Source organism: Triticum urartu, chromosome 2, assembly GCF_003073215.2.
Source record: "Triticum urartu cultivar G1812 chromosome 2, Tu2.1, whole genome shotgun sequence".
Lineage (NCBI taxonomy): Eukaryota > Viridiplantae > Streptophyta > Magnoliopsida > Poales > Poaceae > Triticum > Triticum urartu.
In genome coordinates this window covers 717,210,359-717,228,855 of record NC_053023.1, presented here as the reverse complement: position 1 = coordinate 717,228,855, position 18,497 = coordinate 717,210,359, and the positions used below count along the sequence as shown (strand labels likewise).

Genomic DNA, 18,497 nt, shown 5'->3' with positions numbered 1-18,497 from the left:
ATAAAGTTCCAAGAAATTGTGAAGTAAAATTATTTCGTCGTGTTTCCAAAAGTGCAATAAAATCTAATTGTTGCCCTACCGTTGTTTCCGCCAAGAACCTTTGTTTAGCCAAGTCAGCTAGACCTCTGCCATTCCAAAAGATTCCTTTCATAAGTCATCATGGAATTTTTTCTTCAGCTTAACCCTAGCGCTTCTACGAACCGCAGAAGTAGGATATATTTTTCATTTCCAGGATCGCTTAGGCTTCTCCCTAGCACCCTCTGGAACCGTATGCTCAACAGGACACGAGACAGTGACCTCTGTCACTAGAGTCTCTGCAGTGTCCATAATGTCGGATCCCTCCTCATCCTCGGCATCATCACTAGGTAAAAGATTATTGCAAATGTTCTCAAGGGCTACAATTCCTAAGTTGTTCATGTCATCCTCATTCATAGGTTTAAGTGATGCAAGGTTTCTAATTATTTCCGAGGCCCATTCTGCTTCTAAATCCAAAAGATCGTTAACAGATTTCGCTACCTCCTTATCATTTGAACCCAAAGCTATTCCTAAGTTATTTGCTTTATCAATAATTTCATGCTAAGAGAAATGCATAATTGAACAACTTGTATTAAAAGACATACCTGTAGTTGCCTCAACATCTCGAAGCATGGCCGCCCTCTTGGCGCGCGCTAACTGCAGGTCAGTAGCATCAGGTTGTTCCTGGATCCGGTTGCTGACACGCCTGCTAGACGCTACCGGATCCGGGATCCCGCCAAAGGAAATGAGCTCCTCTGTAGTCCTCTCCCTAGGTGAGTGCTCCCCACAGAGATGCCCATCCCTAGTTGCTGGTGAAGAAGGGATAGGCGCGGCTTCGTGAGCCACTCCTGCCAAAATGGTGGGAGAAACTGACCGTGGAGCCACCTGCTCCATAGCCCCTCTCCCTCCCAAACCGATGAAGGAGCGCAGAGACGATGTCGGCGAGGGAACAGTGCTGGCCTCCTGCCTGTGCACCGAACCAGGCTGTCTAGAACTGCACCGCGGTGAGAAAGTAGGGCGGACCTCCAGCCCGCGCCCCTCCCCCAGCTGACCTGATATAGTCGTAATCGGGCTGGGAATGGTAACCTCCTGCCCACCACCCACCCCACTCGCCAACGGGAGACCGCAACCCTGCGAATCCTGAATCTCGGGATCAAGCCTGTGGGACTCAAGTACAGTAGGCGAACTAGCAGTATGAGGCAACACTGGTGGTAACTCGCGCTCCTCTGGATCATCCGACTCAACTCGGTTACTCCATAACCGACTAGGTGCAGACCGAGCCCCAAAAGAACCAAACCGGAGCGTGTTAACCGGTGTCGTGGATGATGCCTCCTTGGCAGTTGTCGCCTTCTCCGACTGTGACTCCGGCCCCTTCGCCAAGTCCCGCGGACGACTCTCAGTCCCCTTGTCCTGATTCCCGGGGGTTCCTCCATCACCCTCAGTCGTATCCATATCCTGGAGATCATCTCCCTCCTGCGGCACTGGTGTATCCTCAATCTCAATCTCAAGCACGTATGTAATCCCGACATGTGTCCACTTGACTACATCTGGCACGTGCTGCAAACTAACCACGCTGACAAGTAGTATCGCCGCTCCGTGAGCACGAGTGAAAGGCATGTCAACCTGCTCCGTCTTGCCAATAAGCGAGCCCAAGCTCCAAGCAACCAAAAAATGATTAATATATTTGCACGGTGCCCCAAAGAAGCGCACCCATACCTTCTCTAACGGTATACCTCAGGCTCCTTCTCTTTCCACTCATCAAAAGCAATGACAATATTTGAACTCTGTACTCTGCACAAGCCATACTTGAGAACATGCAACTGGTCCTCCTTAGTGGGAAAATCAACCTTGTAAGTTTGGTCCTCCAACTTAACAAGATCCCACTGATGATCACCTGGCACCAAGTCCCGCAACTGTCTTACAATCTGAGCCTCTGTCAAAACCCCATTAGTAACCTTGATGACTGCGGGAAAGCAACTCTCCATCACGTGCGCCATAGGTGCCACTTCCGGTGACTCCAAAAACATTAACTCTTGACAACAGACCCCATAAATGTTGACTACCGGTTTGGGGCCAGAAAGAAGTGGGCAGTCAGCAGACGCATGCTGCGATCTATTACAATAGTCACATAGCTCAGTAGTGCACTCTGCCACAAAATGTCTTGGCTCACCGCATCTGTAACACGGTAATTTTTTCTTCTTGAGTGCCCACTTGGATAATTTTTCCCCGTCGCGTTTGTCCGCACCCTTACGTTCACCGGTGTCCTTGTCAGAACTCTTATCAGAAACCAAATCCCGCTGCTTAGTTGCCGTCTGCTTAGCCACGAGCACCTGTACCGTCGCCAACGCCGTAACTGCCTCCATGGCAGCAGCCGGTAGCGCTGGCTTAGTCATCGCTTCCCGAAGCACCGTCGTCGGTGCCTTCTGCACCTCTGTCGTCTGGGCCGGAGGTGGTGGAGGCCGAGGCGGGGGCGGTCGTCTGCCACCTCCCCTCCCGCCCCGGTTATATCGATAATTGCCGCGTGGACGGTAAGTAGGACCAGCTGGCCCCTCCATGAAACCTCCCGGAGGCCCATAGAAATCGCGGTCGCCACCGCCGTCGTTCTGCCATGCATAGCCACGGCCTCCTCCGGTTGAAGAAGAACCCCGATGCAGTCCGTCCCCATATGCGTGATAGCCGTCATCACCCCACTGCCAACGAGACTGGGCACCATCATGTCCCGCACCCGCGTAGCGCCCCCGGCCCGAGCCATTAGGGTTCGCCGCGGCCCTCGCATCACGGACCGGCGGCCTGGGCGGATGAGCACCTTGCGGCGGCGGGGGATCAGTTTTTGGTGGTGGTCCGGCCCCCCGACCAACCATGCCGTCCGCGCCGAATGATGGATGCCCGGCGGAGATCGCTGCTGGCAGCGTCACGCGAGTCGCTCGACCGATACCTAGCTTAGGAAAGCCATGTTTAGCGATCCTAGGATAGCGTCGTACATGATCGAGAACCGCTCCTATTCCCGAGTCCCGTACCACGTACCCCGATAGGCCCGTCTCGGTGGGAACTTGGTGCGCTTCCTGGGCCACATGTCCAGGGTCTCTTGCGCCCAAGCCCACCTCCTCCAAAAGCGGCCCATCCTAGCCCAGCAAAAGTTTCAAACGAGCGTTCCTGACCGCCCGGATCTCACCGTGATCCAAGACCGGCGGCGGCACCGCCACTGGCCGGTTCTTATTCCGGCGAACTTTGACTACCTTCCACGAGCCTAAAAAATCGCCAAGGGTAAGAGATGGGAGACGTACCTTAGGTAGAGGTCCTCTCCAAGGACGAATCGCCGACGGTGCTGTTCGTCGATGCACAACCCGCCGGAGTACCTCGACCGCGTCCGCCTTGCCCAGTCCATCCCAAGCTTGATCAGTCACCGGAACGATCTCCTCAACTAGTCTAGCCGCCTCCTCCTCGGAGTATCCAATCCGCAATGCCTCGCAGATGTGATCACTGGGCGTTGGGGAGTACTCACCCGCCCCGAAACTGTCTCCGTCCCGGATCTCTTCCTCGTCGGAGTCCTCAGACTCCTCGCCAGCGAGGGCCCAAAACCGACTGCCATGTCCCTGACAAGACGAGGTCGACCGTGCGGTATAGATTTTATACAAGAAATAATAATAACAGGAAGGTCAGTTGTCCCTTTACCAGTATTTTCTCTTTGTACTGAAACCCCTCCTCGAAGCTATAGGTCCTACAAGAAACAATAATAATAACTGTAAGCACCTGTTCTTCTGGATAAAGAATTGTATCATCCTTCAGCCTAATATACACAAACATCTTGTAAGTTAGACTGTAGTTCACCAAATCAATGCAAGTATCCCTGTTCGTAGTGCCCCCCATCCCCCAAAAAAGATAGTAATTCTTTTAGAACATGTGTGCTATGTTCTATGGTTATTTTAAAGTTAATGTTATCATAGGAAGAAATAGTCCAGCCGTCTTGAGAATGCAAAGGAAATTTGGAATACTTTGATTGATATGCACGAAGGTACAGACTCCGTCAAGGAATCCAAATTAGATGTGCTTCAAAGTCAGCTTGACACGTTCAAAATGAAGGATGGTGAAGGTGTCGCTGAAATGTACTCTAGGTTTGCTCTCATCACAAATGAGATTGCCGGCTTAGGAAGTGAAGAGATGGCTGATAGATTCATCATCAAGAAGATCCTAAGAGCCTTGGATTGAAAATATGATACCATGTGCACATTGATTCAAATGATGCCCAACTACAAAGATCTCAAGCCAATGGAAGTCATTGAAAGAATTGTTGCTCATGAGATGTCACTCAAGGATAAAGAAGAGCTTCACAACAAGTCAAGTGTGCTTACAAAGCCTCATGTGATGCTCATACATCATCAAGTGAGAAACAAGCCTTCAATGAGGAATTGAGCCTAATGGTGAAGAATTTCAACACGTTCTACAAGAGTAGAAGTAAGGAAAGAAGTTCCAAGTCAAGGTCCTACAATGACAAAAGATCTTCTAGTCGTGAGCGTAATTGCTACAATTGTGGAAGACCCGGACACTACTCAAATGAGTGTACGGCTCCCTACAAAAGAAGAGAAGACTCACCTAAAAGGATAAGTAGAAGAGAAGAATCACCTCCAAGAGAGAGAAGGAGTAGAGATAATCGTTATGAACGAAGAAACTCTCGCAGAAGCAAGGATTCGGAAAGGAATGACAAGTCATCAAGGAGCTACACAAAACGAAGACATCAAGCTCACGTTGGTGAATGGGTATCTGGCTCCGACTCCGACCATCACTCCGAGAGAAGTTATCACTCTGACTCCAAATATACTCAAAATGAAGGTGTTGCCGGTCTAGCACTTGTGTCGACCAACTGCTATGAAATATTTGACTCACCAAATGAAGGAATTGGAAGATGCTTCATGGCTAAAGGCCCAAAGATATCACACCCCGAGTATGTTGATTTCAATAGTGATGAAGATGATTTGCTAGGTGATGATGTACTTGTTGACAACTCTAGTGATGAAAGCTATGATGAACTTGCTATTAATCATGCTAATCAAGATAAAACGAATGACGATGATAAGAAGGAGATTGAGCGTCTAACTAAAGAACTAAACACTCTTAAGTCAGCTCATGAAACTATCTTGAAAGATCATCGAGAGCTTTTGAAGATTCATGAGAAGCTACGCTTTGAAAAGCTCAACCTTGATGTAACACCCAGGATGTAACTTTCCCTATTTGTACTCCAACTCTTGCCGTTTCCGGCGTTAAGTTATATTTATTTTTCTTGGGTTCGGGTCTTTGTCTCCGTGTGTTGTTATCGTTGTCATGCATCTCATATCATGTCATCATGTGCATTGCATTTGCATACGTGTTCGTCTCATGCATTCGAGCATTTTCTCCGTTGTCCGTTTTGCATTCCGGCGCTCCGTTCTCCTCTGGTGGTCATTTCTAGCTTTCTTTCGTGTGTGGGGATTGAACGTTTCCGGATTGGACCGAGACTTGCCAAGCGGCCTTGGTTTACTACCGCTAGACCGCCTGTCAAGTTTCGTATCATTTGGACTTCGTTTGATACTCCAACGGTTAACCGAGGGACCGAAAAGGCCTCGTGTGTGTTGCAGCCCAACACCCCTCCAATTTGTCCCAAAACCCACCTAACTCTGCTCCATATTCTAGAGCGTTCGATCACGATCGCGTGGCTGAAAACCGCACCTCATTTGGACTCTCCTAACTCCCTCTATGCCTATTTAAACACCCCCCGAGATCCAGGTCTTCTTCTCCCCCGAAACCCTAGAAATCCTCCGCGCCGCGCCGGACATTGTCCGTCCGGGCCGGACAAAACCGCCGCCGCCGCCCGCGCCCTATCGCGCGCCGCCACGTGGCCCTGCGCCGCCGCCCACCGCACCGGCCCGGGAGGCCCGCAGCCGGCCCCCGAGGCCCGAAGCCACCACGCGCCGCCGCCGCCGCCTCCACGCGCCACCGCCGCCGCCTCCGTGCCGCACCGCCGCCGCCGCCTCCGCGCCGCGCCGCCGCCGCCGCCTCCACGCGCCGCCGCCGCCGCCTCCGCACCGCGCCGCCGCCTCCGCCCGCCGCCGCCGCCGCCTCTGCGCCCCGTCGCCGCCACCGCGCCGGCCGGAGCCGCCCCGGCAGCCGCCTCCCCGACCTCCTCTGGCGACGTCCCGCTCCGGCCGTGAACAGTGCTCGCCGGAGTTTGCCTCGTTTTGCGTGCCACCAAACCCTAGATCCAGATCCGGAGGTTGAATTTTTCCCAAGTCCTCAGAATTTTTAGTTCATATGCCCATGTTCGTGGCTCCGTAACTTTGCATCCGTAGCTCCGATTCATGCATATAGCATATCAAAATGTTCATCTCAGAGAGTACATCATTTCATTCCATTGCATCATTTTCAATTGAGTTCATATTGATGCCTGAAATGCTGTTAGAAGAGGGCTACTTGAGTTAATTGTCAGATCTGCTACTCCGTTTAGCTTTTTGTCATTTTTGCCATGATTAATGTGTGCATGATATGCCCGTGAGTTCTACATATGTTTTGTTAAGGGTTTTGTCATCTTTCCAGAGGTGCAACCCATGTATTTTTGTGATGTGTGTGGTGACTTGTGCAAGTTTGCAAAGTGGCGCACTTGCTAATTCTGTTTTCAGGGACTTAGTAATTTCACTAAGTCCTGGAGCTGTTTATCTCATGTTGCCATATGTTCTTGTTGTTTTCTAGTGATCTGTGCCTCTTTTGAGGATGATCAGTAAGGAAGTTTTGTTAATATTGTAGTGCTCTATCCATCCATGTCTTTGTTTGTAATTATGGAGCACTCTAGCTTGAGTCAATCGAGCTCTACTTTTGCTACTTTGTGAATCTGGGCAGATTGTCAACTTGTTTGCAATTTTGCCGATGATGTTGTAGTTGATCCATGCATGCTATGTTATTGTTCTTGCCATGTCTAGCTTGAATTTTGTGCCTTCTTGATGGATGTATGCTTGTCTTGCCATGACTTGCACCGTAGTGAGTGCATCGAGCTCGTAAACATGCCTACTTGAGTTATATTTCAGCATGTGTCAGTTTTTTACTAAGTCTGAAAACTGATTATGTTTTTTCTATGTTCACGTGCTTGCAATTGTATTTTCTGATCCTCTTTGGCTCAAGGTCACTAAGGGACTTTTGTTAAGCTCTTTGAGTAGCTGCATGCCATGTTTTACTTTGCCATGTTCAGGCCCTGTAGCCTATAGTTTTGTTGCTCCGAAGAGGGCTACCTGATCTGAAATTCCAGACAAGTGTTAATTTCACTAAGTCTGAGATCTGTTTGTCATATGCATTTTTGCCATGCTTTTGAACCTGCTAAAGGATGAATTGGCCGTAGCTTAGTGCTAGATTTTTGTTAAGCATCTTGTGTGCATCTCTGCCATGTATTTTGTTGTCATGTTTGGGTGCTGTAGCATGTTCATCTCTTTGCATTTAGATGGCTAATTGCTGTAAATCGCAGACCGGTGTCATTTTTGAATCGCTTGCCATTTCCAAACCGTAACTCCGATTCCGGCGTTCTTTATATCGTTTTCAAGCGATTTCATCTCATCTTTCCAGTGGCACACTTGGTTTTCCAAGTTGAGGCCAAGTTCATGCATTTCCTGTCATATCTTGCATTTTGCATCCCGCATAGCATATCATCATTGCATCATATCGCTTGGTCCTTGCACGTGGTTGATTGTGTCCTTGTTGCTTGTTTGTCTTGTTTGGGTAGAGCCGGGAGACGAGTTCGCTAACGAGGAGCCCGTTGAGTTTGCTTTTGAGGATCCAGTCAACTCTGACAACTGTGCAGGCAAGATGATCATACCCTCGAAATCACTACTATCTTTGCTATGCTAGTTTGCCCGCTCTTTTGCTTTGCCATTGCTACGATGCCTACCACTTGCTTGCAAGCCTCCCAAATTGCCATGTCAAACCTCTAACCCACCATTGTCCTAGCAAACCGTTGATTGGCTATGTTACCGCTTTGCTCAGCCCCTCTTATAGCGTTGTTAGTTGCAGGTGAAGATTGGAGGCCGTTCCCTGTTGGAACATCTTTTATTTAATTGTTGGGATATCATTATATTGTTATGTTATCTTAAATGCATCTATATACTTGGTAAAGGGTGGAAGGCTCGGCCTCTCGCCTAGTGTTTTGTTCCACTCTTGCCGCCCTAGTTTCCGTCATATCGGTGTTATGTTCCCGGATTTTGCGTTCCTTACGCGGTTGGGTTATAATGGGAACCCCTTGATATTTCGCCTTGATTAAAGCTTTTCCAGCAATGCCCAACCTTGGTTTTACCATTCGCCACCTAGCCTTTTCTTTCCCTTGGGTTCTGCATACTCAAGGGTCATCTTATTTTACCCCCCCGGGCCAGTGCTCCTCTGAGTGTTGGTCCAACCGAGCGATGTCCGGGGCTACCAGGGGCAACTCTGGGCTGGCCTACCCGACGTCTGGCTCATCCGAGTGTGCCCTGAGAAAGAGATATGTGCAGCTCCTATCGGGATTTGTCGGCACATTCGGGCGGTGTTGCTGGTCTTGTTTTAACCTGTCGAAGTGTCTTGAATTACCGAGATACCGAGTCTGATCGGAACGTCTTGGGAGGAGTTCTATTCCTTCGTTGACCGTGAGAGCTTGTCATGGGCTAAGTTGGGACTCCCCTGCAGGGATTGAACTTTCGAAAGCCGTGCCCGCGGTTATGGGCAGATGGGAATTTGTTAATGTCCGGTTGTAGATAACTTGAACCTTAACTTAATTAAAATGAATCAACTGAGTGTGTTACCGTGATGGCCTCTTCTCGGCGGAGTCCGGGAAGTGGACACGGTGTTGGAGTAATGTTTGCGCAGGTTGCTCTCTAGTTTCTCGCTCGTGCTTTGCCTTCTCTTCTCGCTCTCTTTTGCGAATAAGTTAGCCACCATATATGCTAGTCGCTCGCTGCAGCTCCACATATATTTACCTTGCCTTACCTATAAGCTTAAATAGTCTTGATCACGAGGGTGCGAGATTGCTGAGCCCCTGTGGCTCACAGATTACTATTACACCAGATGCAGGGCCCGATGATTCCGCTCCAGGTGACGCGTATGAGCTCAAGTGGGAGTTTGACGAAGACTCACAACGTTACTATGTTTCCTTTCCCGATGATCAGTAGTGGTGCCCAGTTGGGGGTGAACGGGACCGTTGTCGCTTGTTGGGTTCTCTTTTATTATGGCGCCGTAGTCGGGCCATGAGTGTTTGGATGATGTAATGTTATTTATGTACTTGATTGACGTGGCAAGTGTAAGCCAACTATTATTATCTCCCCTTTATTATTCATATTACATGGGATGTTGTGAAGATTGCCTAACTTGCGACATATGCCTTCAATGCGATTATGTCTCTAAGTCGTGCCTCGACACGTGGGAGCTATAGTCGCATCGAGGGTGTTATACTTGAGCAAGAGCACGGGTTCTAAAAGGCAATCAATGATGATCTTCATAAGAAAAAATCTTCTTACATTGCCAAACGTTTACTCTTGTCTACTTACATGCCATAAGTAAAATCTAGCAACAAGAACAAGAAAGATTCATCTTCTAGTAGTAACAATAATCATGTTAAATCCAATATTGTTGCTTCTAGTAAAAGTGCCCGTGCGTTGCACCGGGAGAAAAGGTATCCTCGTGCGCTCTTAGCGACCTGTTTGTATTGCCATTTCTCATCTTCAATGTCATCGTCCATGGTTGTTGCGTTGTCCACCTAGACGGACGTGATCAATTTCAAACTGACAAGTTTTGTGAGCACTTGCTATAATAGTATAAACATGTATGTGCGTTGCAACAGTAAAAAATTCATCGCACTTTCCTAGACCAATAAGTATGGCCTAATACACAAATGATGGTTTTGCTTATCACCCTTGTCAATTATTTTCCAACATGAATAATAATTGTGTTTTCAGTCGGACCGGATTTTTGAACCGGCTAAAATGCATCTATTATTTGGCTTGTGGTTAGCACGATGAATGAATAATCAATGATTGCTTTACTAACATAACATGGCCATGGCCGAGTATACCTGATCGACACCTGCCATCCCTCTCCATAGTCCTTCGGACACCACCACCACCTAGGGTCTCGATTTCGGCCATGCCCTCAACATGCCCCTTACCGTCCACTACCGATACAACTCTCGAAGGCACGAAAAAACTTATTTGCACCATGGAATGAGAAACTGCAAAAAATAAATAAAAAATCTCTACTGTTTGACAAAGATATGATGTGTTGAAGGAAATGTTTGATGTTTAATATTCCCTCTGTTCCTAAATATTTGTCTTTTTAGAGATTTCAAATGACTATCATATACAGATGTAAATAGACATATTTTAGAGTGTAAATTCACTCATTTTGCTCCATATGTAGTCACTTGTTGAAATCTCTAGAAAGACAAATATTTAGGAACGGGGGGAGCAAGTCACATGGATATTTTGGATGATGAAATACTTCTGTTGACCCAGTTTTTTTTAAGCTACAAATGTCTTGTATCATAGGCAACGCATTGCAGACTTTTTTTTTCTTACATGAGTCAAAAAGTCAGTAATAGATGACAAAACATATTTATTTTGGTACTTGCGAAGTATATTTTTCAGCTCCAACATTAACAATGAAGATAGCATCTTTCAATAAATATTGAATATGATATTTTGCAGCTGCCAAATATCTGGACATGAACTCAAGAGAATTGATATGATCGTCCTCAGCAAAAAATCATTCTATATAGACTGAATACGTTTGCTACAGACCTCATTTCACTACTAATTTAGCTGTCAACAGAAATCTCAAAATAAAAAAATCTAAAATTTACAGCATTTTTTCCCTGGTCTTGCAGTTTTATTTGTCCAAGAATTATACGTCGCCCAAAAGTTCAACCAAATGAAAATATTTTTATAGATGTGTGGATGGCATCTAGAACACGTAATACTTGCTTCAAGAGATTGCACTTAACACTTCAGCATGTACAATTTATTCACCATTGTAGCAATGCAATATTTTCAATCTCTGGAACCTATCCACCCAAATATATTGAGTGTCTTTGAGACCAGGTCAGGAAGAACTGTACGTTTTATGGTTGTAGATAAGGCTAATGATAAGGCTCCATCAGCTAGCTAACTGGATTCTTAGCTAAGATAACATAGCAAGACTGCAAGAGAAATAGAAAGGGGACCTAGATGCGGCTGGACTTTTAACATGGTAGGCTGTTGGCACGCGGTGCAGCCTTGTACTGCGGCGACACGCCCGCTATGACAGAGACACCAGCAGCAACACGGCGGTGACAACGCCGAGCGCGCCCACGAACACGCGGATGCCGTCCCCATCAATCCGGCCCCATGCCCCATGCTGCGCACCACCGAGCAGCGCCTCCAGTCCTCCTCCTCCACCCCCATGACCATGGCGACCTGTGCGCCAGTCACGCCTCACCGACCCGGCAGCGGCAGACCGCACGGTGGTGAACACAGGTCACACCCACTACTCCCGAGTCCCGAACTCCCGATCATCTCTCTAGTACAGGCCATGGCCTGTTTCCGTCCCCGAGCTCGCGCCGTCCACCATGGCTGAGCCGCCGGCCATGGCCTCGTTTTCGATCTCGAGGTGCCATCCATGGCTCCGTTTCCGACCCCCCATCTCGCACCGTCCACCATGGCTGCGCCCCCGAACTGGCGGTTCTGGCTATGCTTCAGTTTCAATTCGTTGCCGGCTCGGAAGCCTCTACTCCGGCATAGAGAAGGTTCTTGATCCTCTTGTCTTTCTCCGTAGACTCATCTCTAGAATCAACAAGTTTTAAGTTTTTTCTTGCCTCCTGCTCTCGTCATGGACCTCCCTCGGGACCAGATCATGACTGCATACGACCATGGTTCATGCTCTACTTCGTGGTGAGACGATGGCGGCAGGAGCAGCCACGAGCCGGGAGAACAGCTACAGGGTCGTAGTGGTCCGGTTGGCTACTGGCTAGGCTTGCGCTGGGCTGAATAAGTAGCTGGTGTTAGAAAGTATGGTACTTTGGGTATACGGTATTGTATAAACCGTACTCATCCGTAGATAGGGTTAGATCGTGTGTGTGTTTGTTGTAATTTGATAGTTAGGTTGTTAGGGTTTATCCTCAGATCTTGTATAGGTTTTCTTGAGGATCAATTCATAACCTAACTTTTTTTTAGAAAAGGAGGATGACCCAGGCCTCTGCATCTGGTCGATGCATACAGCCACTTTATTAATTATTATCACAAAACCTTATAAAGCCATACAACAGCAAGACTAAAGTCACCGTCTAAGCAACATCTGTCGCTACACCTATCCAAATGATGAAGGGGCGCAGATAGTCTGGGCCTAATACCAAACAGACATCGCAGCCAAACCTAAACATCTAAGACCTGAGGTCCCAACCAGGACGCCTGCCGGGTATGGGGCACCTACCAGTCCGGCGCACTCCTCAACCAGGACGCCTGCCGGGTATGAGGCCGCCGCAGCCACCTGCCACAAATGCATCTTCAGAGCTGTACTGTTGCATGTACTGTGCCAGGTCTTTCTGCCATCGACGCCACCACGACGCCCGACAGCGTCGTCCTCCTGCGCGAGTCCATCCTCCCACAGCGAACTCCGAATCTGCACTGCGCCACGCCGTCAAGATCCGTCGCCATCAGTGTGTAGGATGAAGCACCGCTCCACCAAAGAATCCGTCCACTGGTCCCTCGATCACGTGTGTACCTCAAAAAATGACGCCCCCAAGGGAGGAACGACACCAGAGCGCCGCCGTCATCCGATCATCCGATCTAGGGTTTCCCCCAGAGGTAGCAGAGAGTGGCCTTGAACTTCTCCACGGCGATGCCTTCAAGAAGGGAACGACGCAGATAGCGCCGCCACCGCCGGCCTTAGCAGAAGCCGAAGGCAAGTTTTCACCCAGATCAGTTCGAAGGAATCCAACTCTCGTGCACGGGCCGCCGTCACCACCAGCACCACCAGGCAGACCCTGGAGTACCGGCAATCAGCGAGCCACCGGCACCACCGCATCCAGATCGCCGGCCACGCCGGGCCGCCGCCATCCCCCGCGCCGTCCGGGTCAGAGACGGAGCTGCCGACCGCGCACAGGGACCGCCGCCGCCTGCACACGCCGGAGCGCCGCCGAGATCCCAGCGCCCGCCACCGCTTGCCGAAGCCAACCGCCGCCCGAGCACTGGCGCCACCGTGGAGCCATCAGATCGGGGAGGGAGACGTCGCGCGCCGACCACCCTCGCGGACCCCGCCGCACGCCCGAGCGCCGACGCCACCGCGGCGCCATCAGATCGGGAGGAGGAAGAGCCCGCGCCTCGCCGCCCCGCGCAGACCACGCCGCCGCCATCGCCGCAGCGCCACCAAAGGGGAGCCCCGCAGATCCGCCGGCGACACGACCTGCCGCCGAGCCGAGCGCCGCCGTGAGGGCCGGCCATCCCGCGCCGCCCAGGAGCCTCGCGAGGAGGGAGGGAGCCCCGCCGCCGCCGGCGCACGCGCGGGCTTTGCCCGGCGGCGTCCCCTGGCGGCGGCGAGGGAGAAGGAAGGCGAAGGAAGGGAGCGGCGGCGGCGATCTAGGGTTCCACCCGGGCCGCTCACAGGAGCGGCACGGGGGACGGGGGATGTGGTCATTCTTATCCCTGGCTATATAAACACGTACGCGTCCCTGCCCAAAGGCATACGCTTCCACGCAAACTTTCATGGTATTGAGAGCCTAATTCCTCTACCGCATCCAACCTAGTAGTCATGGCTAGCTCCAGCACCGCCGCCGCCGCCCCATACGCCCTCATCCCCATTGCTGACAAGCTTCACCGCGGCAACTATCTCGTTTGGCGCGCGCAGGCCTTAGCCACCATCCGCGGAGCCCAACTGATCGACCACCTCAACCCCGATCATCTGTTCCCGGAGGCCAAGCTTGCTGATAAGGACGGCAAGCCCACCGATGTGCCAAATCCGGCGCATCACATCGCTCTGGCGCAAGACTCCCAGGTGTTGAGTTTTATCTTCAATTCAATCTCTGCTCCTGTGATGATCCAAGTCGCCCACTGCACCAAGGCCGCCGCGGCATGGACCGCGATCAGGGAGATGTCTCTCGCCCAAGTGCAGGCCAACATCGTCAACACGCGGATCGCCCTCTCCACCACCAAAAAGGGCACCGCGACCATCGCTGAATACATCGGGCGCATGAAGGCGCTAGACGACGAGATGGCTTCAGCAGGGAAGCCGCTCGACGATGATGACATGGTCTCCTACATCCTCGCTGGACTCGACTTTGACTACATCTCGTTCGTCTCGTCCATCTGCGCTGCAAGAACCGAGCCCATCAAGGTAGCTGAACTTTATTCCCAGCTGATCGGTTTTGAAAAGCGTCTTGCCATGTTTGAAGGAGGAAACCAGTCCTCTCAGTCCTCGGCCAACGCCGTGTCCCATGGCCATGGTGGCTATGGTCGCGGAGGCGGCCGTGGCAATGGTGGTCGTGGAAACGGAGGAGGTGGCCGCGGCAATGGAGGCCGTGGCCGCGGCAATGGAGGCCGTGGCAACGGCAATGGAGGAGGCAACGATCTTCCTGAGGTCGTCTGCCAGATCTGCAAGAAACCAAACCACACCGCCGTCGAGTGCTACCAACGCTTTGACATCTCCTTCACCAAGAACGAAAAGAGTGCAGGATCAGCCACCAACTCGTCCTATGGAGTGGACACAAACTGGTACCTTGACACGGGGGCCACAGATCACATCACCAGCGAGCTCGACAAGCTGACCGTCTGCAACAAGTACCACGGCGACGAGCAAGTCCACACCGCAAACGGAGAAGGTATGGAAATTAGTCATATTGGTCAATCCACTGTTCGAACCCCTACTCGTGATCTTCATCTCAGAAATATATTGCATGTACCCGATGCCACAAAAAATCTTATTTCAGCTCATCGTTTGTCCACTGACAACAATACCTTTCTTGAAGTTCACCCACGTTTCTTTTTCGTTAAGGAACAGGGAACGAGGAAAACCCTCCTCCACGGAAGGTGTAGACGTGGTCTCTACCCCCTATCATCGGCTCCGTTGAGTTCAAGCAAACAGGCGTTTGGTGTCAATAAAGTGTCCATGGACAGGTGGCACAGTCGGCTAGGGCATCCTTCATCCACTATCGTTCGTCATGTCCTTAGCCACAACAATATTCCTTTTTCTAGTAGTGAGTTGAATAAAGAGGGTGTTTGCGATGCTTGCCAATTGGGCAAGAGTCATCAACTCCCCTACCCAAATTCGTTCAGTATATCTAAAGCTCCTTTAGAGCAAATTTTCTTCGATGTATGGGGCCCTGCCCGTGATTCTATCAATAGAAACAACTACTATGTATCTTTTATTGACGATTATAGCAAATTCACATGGATCTATCTTCTCAAGCACATATCTGAAGTTTTTTAAGATCTTCCATGAATTTCAAGCGTTAGTTGAAAGATTGTTCAATAGAAAAATTATCACCATGCAAACAGACTGGGGAGGCGAATATGAACGCCTAAACACTTTTTTCGCCAACTAGGAATTACCCACCATATCTCCTGTCCACATGCTCATCAGCAGAATGGATCAGCCAAAAGAAAACATCGCCACATTGTAGACGTGGGACTTTCCCTTTGCCCCTCAAATTCTGGGATGAGGCATTTCTCTCTGCCACATATCTAATAAATCGCACACCCAGCAAGGTGATCAATTATGAAACTCCACTGGGCTGTTTATTTCATGAACAGCCAAACTATCATTCGCTTAGAGTCTTTGGATGTGCTTGTTGGCCAGATCTCCGTCCATATAATTCTAGAAAATTAGAATTTAGATCCAAACAATGTGTTTTCCTCGGATACAGTAACCTTCACAAAGGCTTCAAGTGCCTTGATGTTGCTGCCGACCGAGTCTATATATCTCGTGATGTTATCTTTGATGAGATGGTTTTTCCGTTCAAAGCACTCAATCCAAATGCAGGCACCCCTCTTCGCTCTGAAGTTTTGTTGCTTCCTGAAACTACTCCCTCCGAGCCTATTGATCATGGGGAAGAACGTGTATTTAATCAACATGCTAAATTTCCTACTAATCCTGGTGAAAATCCAGCTCGCATGTATCATTTTATGTAGCCAGAACAAGATGAAAATGGCGCGGAGTACGAAGCAGATCCAGGTGCTGTCAGCGCCGACCCCGAGGCTGATCCTGGCGCTGATTCTGGCGCAGGCGGCGCAGGTGCAGGCAGCCCAGGCGAATCTGCCTCGGGTCAGCGCACTCCACCCAGAGAACGATGTGTGGGTGCATCGGGCGCTGGTTCCCCAGGTGGGCCAACCGCTGGTGCGCGGGACCAGCCGACCGGCTCCTCGCGTCGCACGCCGCCTCTCGATCGCAGCCAGGTGGCCCAACCTGGCGCGGGAGCATCGGATGGCGCAGAAGCAAGACAGGATGGCGGGTCCCCTGCTGCGGGCGGCGGGATCGATATGGGATCTCGCGCCGCTGACGACAGGATCGAAGTGGGATCTCGTGCGGCTGTGTCTTCTTCTGCCGGATCCTCTGCTCTGGATCCTCATACAGCTCCTGATGTGCCAACTCGGAGAACACGATCCCAACATGGTATTGTAAAACCGCAAGTTTATACAGATGGTACGGTCAGGTATGACAAGCTTAAGGTTCGGTTTGGGGGTTTAACGACCACTGGTGAACCAAGTAGTCTACATGAAGCTTTAAATGATACTAAGTGGAAAATGGCTATGAATGAAAAATGTTATCTAGTCCCACCAACACAAAAGAAAAATGTTATTGATTGCAAGTGGGTTTACCGTATTAAGAGGAAGGCAGATGGTCAAGTTGATAGGTATAAGGCAAGGCTAGTAGCAAAGGGGTTTAAACAGAGATATGATATAGATTATGAAGATACCTTTAGTCCCGTTGTGAAAGCAGGTACTATCAGACTTGTTCTTTCTGTTGCAGTATCAAGAAACTGGAGTTTGAGGCAATTGGATGTTCAGAATGCGTTCCTCCATGGCGTTCTAGAGGAAGAGGTCTATATGAGGCAACCACCTGATTATGAGGTAAAAGGCAATGAAAATTATCTTTGCAAGCTTGATAAGGCTCTATATGGATTAAAACAAGCACCTAGGGCTTGGTACTCCAAATTAAGTGAAAAACTTCAGACACTTGGTTTCAAATCATCCAAAGGAGATACTTCCATGTTTTTTTATAGGAGAGGAAAAATCACTATTTTTATGTTGGTCTATGTTGATGATATCATTGTCGCTAGCTCACCACAAGATGCAACTGTAGCGCTGTTGGTAGATCTTAAGAAGGATTTTGCCTTGAAAGATTTAGGTGATCTACACTACTTGGGAATTGAAGTCAGAAAAGTAAAAGATGGAATACTTCTCACCCAAGAAAAATATGTTTTGGACATGCTTAAGCGTGCAGGAATGGTAAATTGCAAGATTTCAAACATGCCTCTCTCTACATCAGAAAAATTGTCAAGAGAAGAAGGAGAACCATTGGGGGCCGAAGAGTCAACCAAATATAGAAGTATGGTAGGTGCTTTGCAGTACTTAACACTAACAAGACCTGACATTTGTTTTCCTGTCAACAAGGTATGTCAGTACTTGCATTCTCCTACTTCTCAGCATATGACAGCAGTTAAGAGAATTTTGAGATATCTTAGAGATACTATGAGTATAGGTCTAAAATTTACAAAGTCATCCTCCAATATTGTTAGTGCATTTTCTGATACTGACTGGGCAGGATGCCCAGATGACAGAAGGTCAACAAGAGGTTTCTGTGTGTTTTTTGGTCCTAACTTGATTTCTTGGAGTGCATGTAAGCAAGCTACTGTCTCCAGGTCTAGTACAGAGGCTGAGTACAAATCTTTAGCTAATGCTACTGCTGAGATTATTTGGGTTCAAGCTCTGCCACATGAACTCGGAGTTATGCATTCACCTGTTGCACGCCTCTGGTGTGATAACATTGGTGCTACATATTTATCAGTAAATCCAGTATTTGATGCAAGGACAAAACACATAGAAATTGACTATCATTTTGTTCGAGAGAGAGTAGCTAGCAAACTGCTGAACATTCGTCACGTACGCGTCCCTGCCCAAAAGCATATGCTTCCACGCAAACTTTCATCTGGGTGGCCGCTGTCGGGTTGGACGCCGCAGCCATGGAGAAAAGCAGCATATGGGTGACGCCTTGAGGACTGCTCGACGGACAGGACATGGCCGATGGCCTGTGCGCCGCGACGTTGTGGAGGAGTGAGGACGGAGCCGTGCACAGATCACCGGCTACCTTGCTCGCTCCCGCGGCCCTGCCTCCCCCATCGACCTCTCTTGCATCTCGTCGGGCAGGTGGCGTAACCTCCATCCACCACCTGTGGGCGTGTGGGCCGCAACCAGCACAGCTGGCGTCGAGGAGGCGCTCCATCATATCGCAGCCAAGAAGGACCTAGACAACGTCTGCTGCTC

General features: G+C 49.7%; 1 pseudogene; it reads left to right on the top strand.

The window, feature by feature from the left end:
• The first annotated feature begins 14,247 nt into the window (after nucleotides 1-14,247).
• LOC125541892 lies at nucleotides 14,248-14,389 on the top strand (annotated as a pseudogene).
• Nucleotides 14,390-18,497: the final 4,108 nt, after the last annotated feature.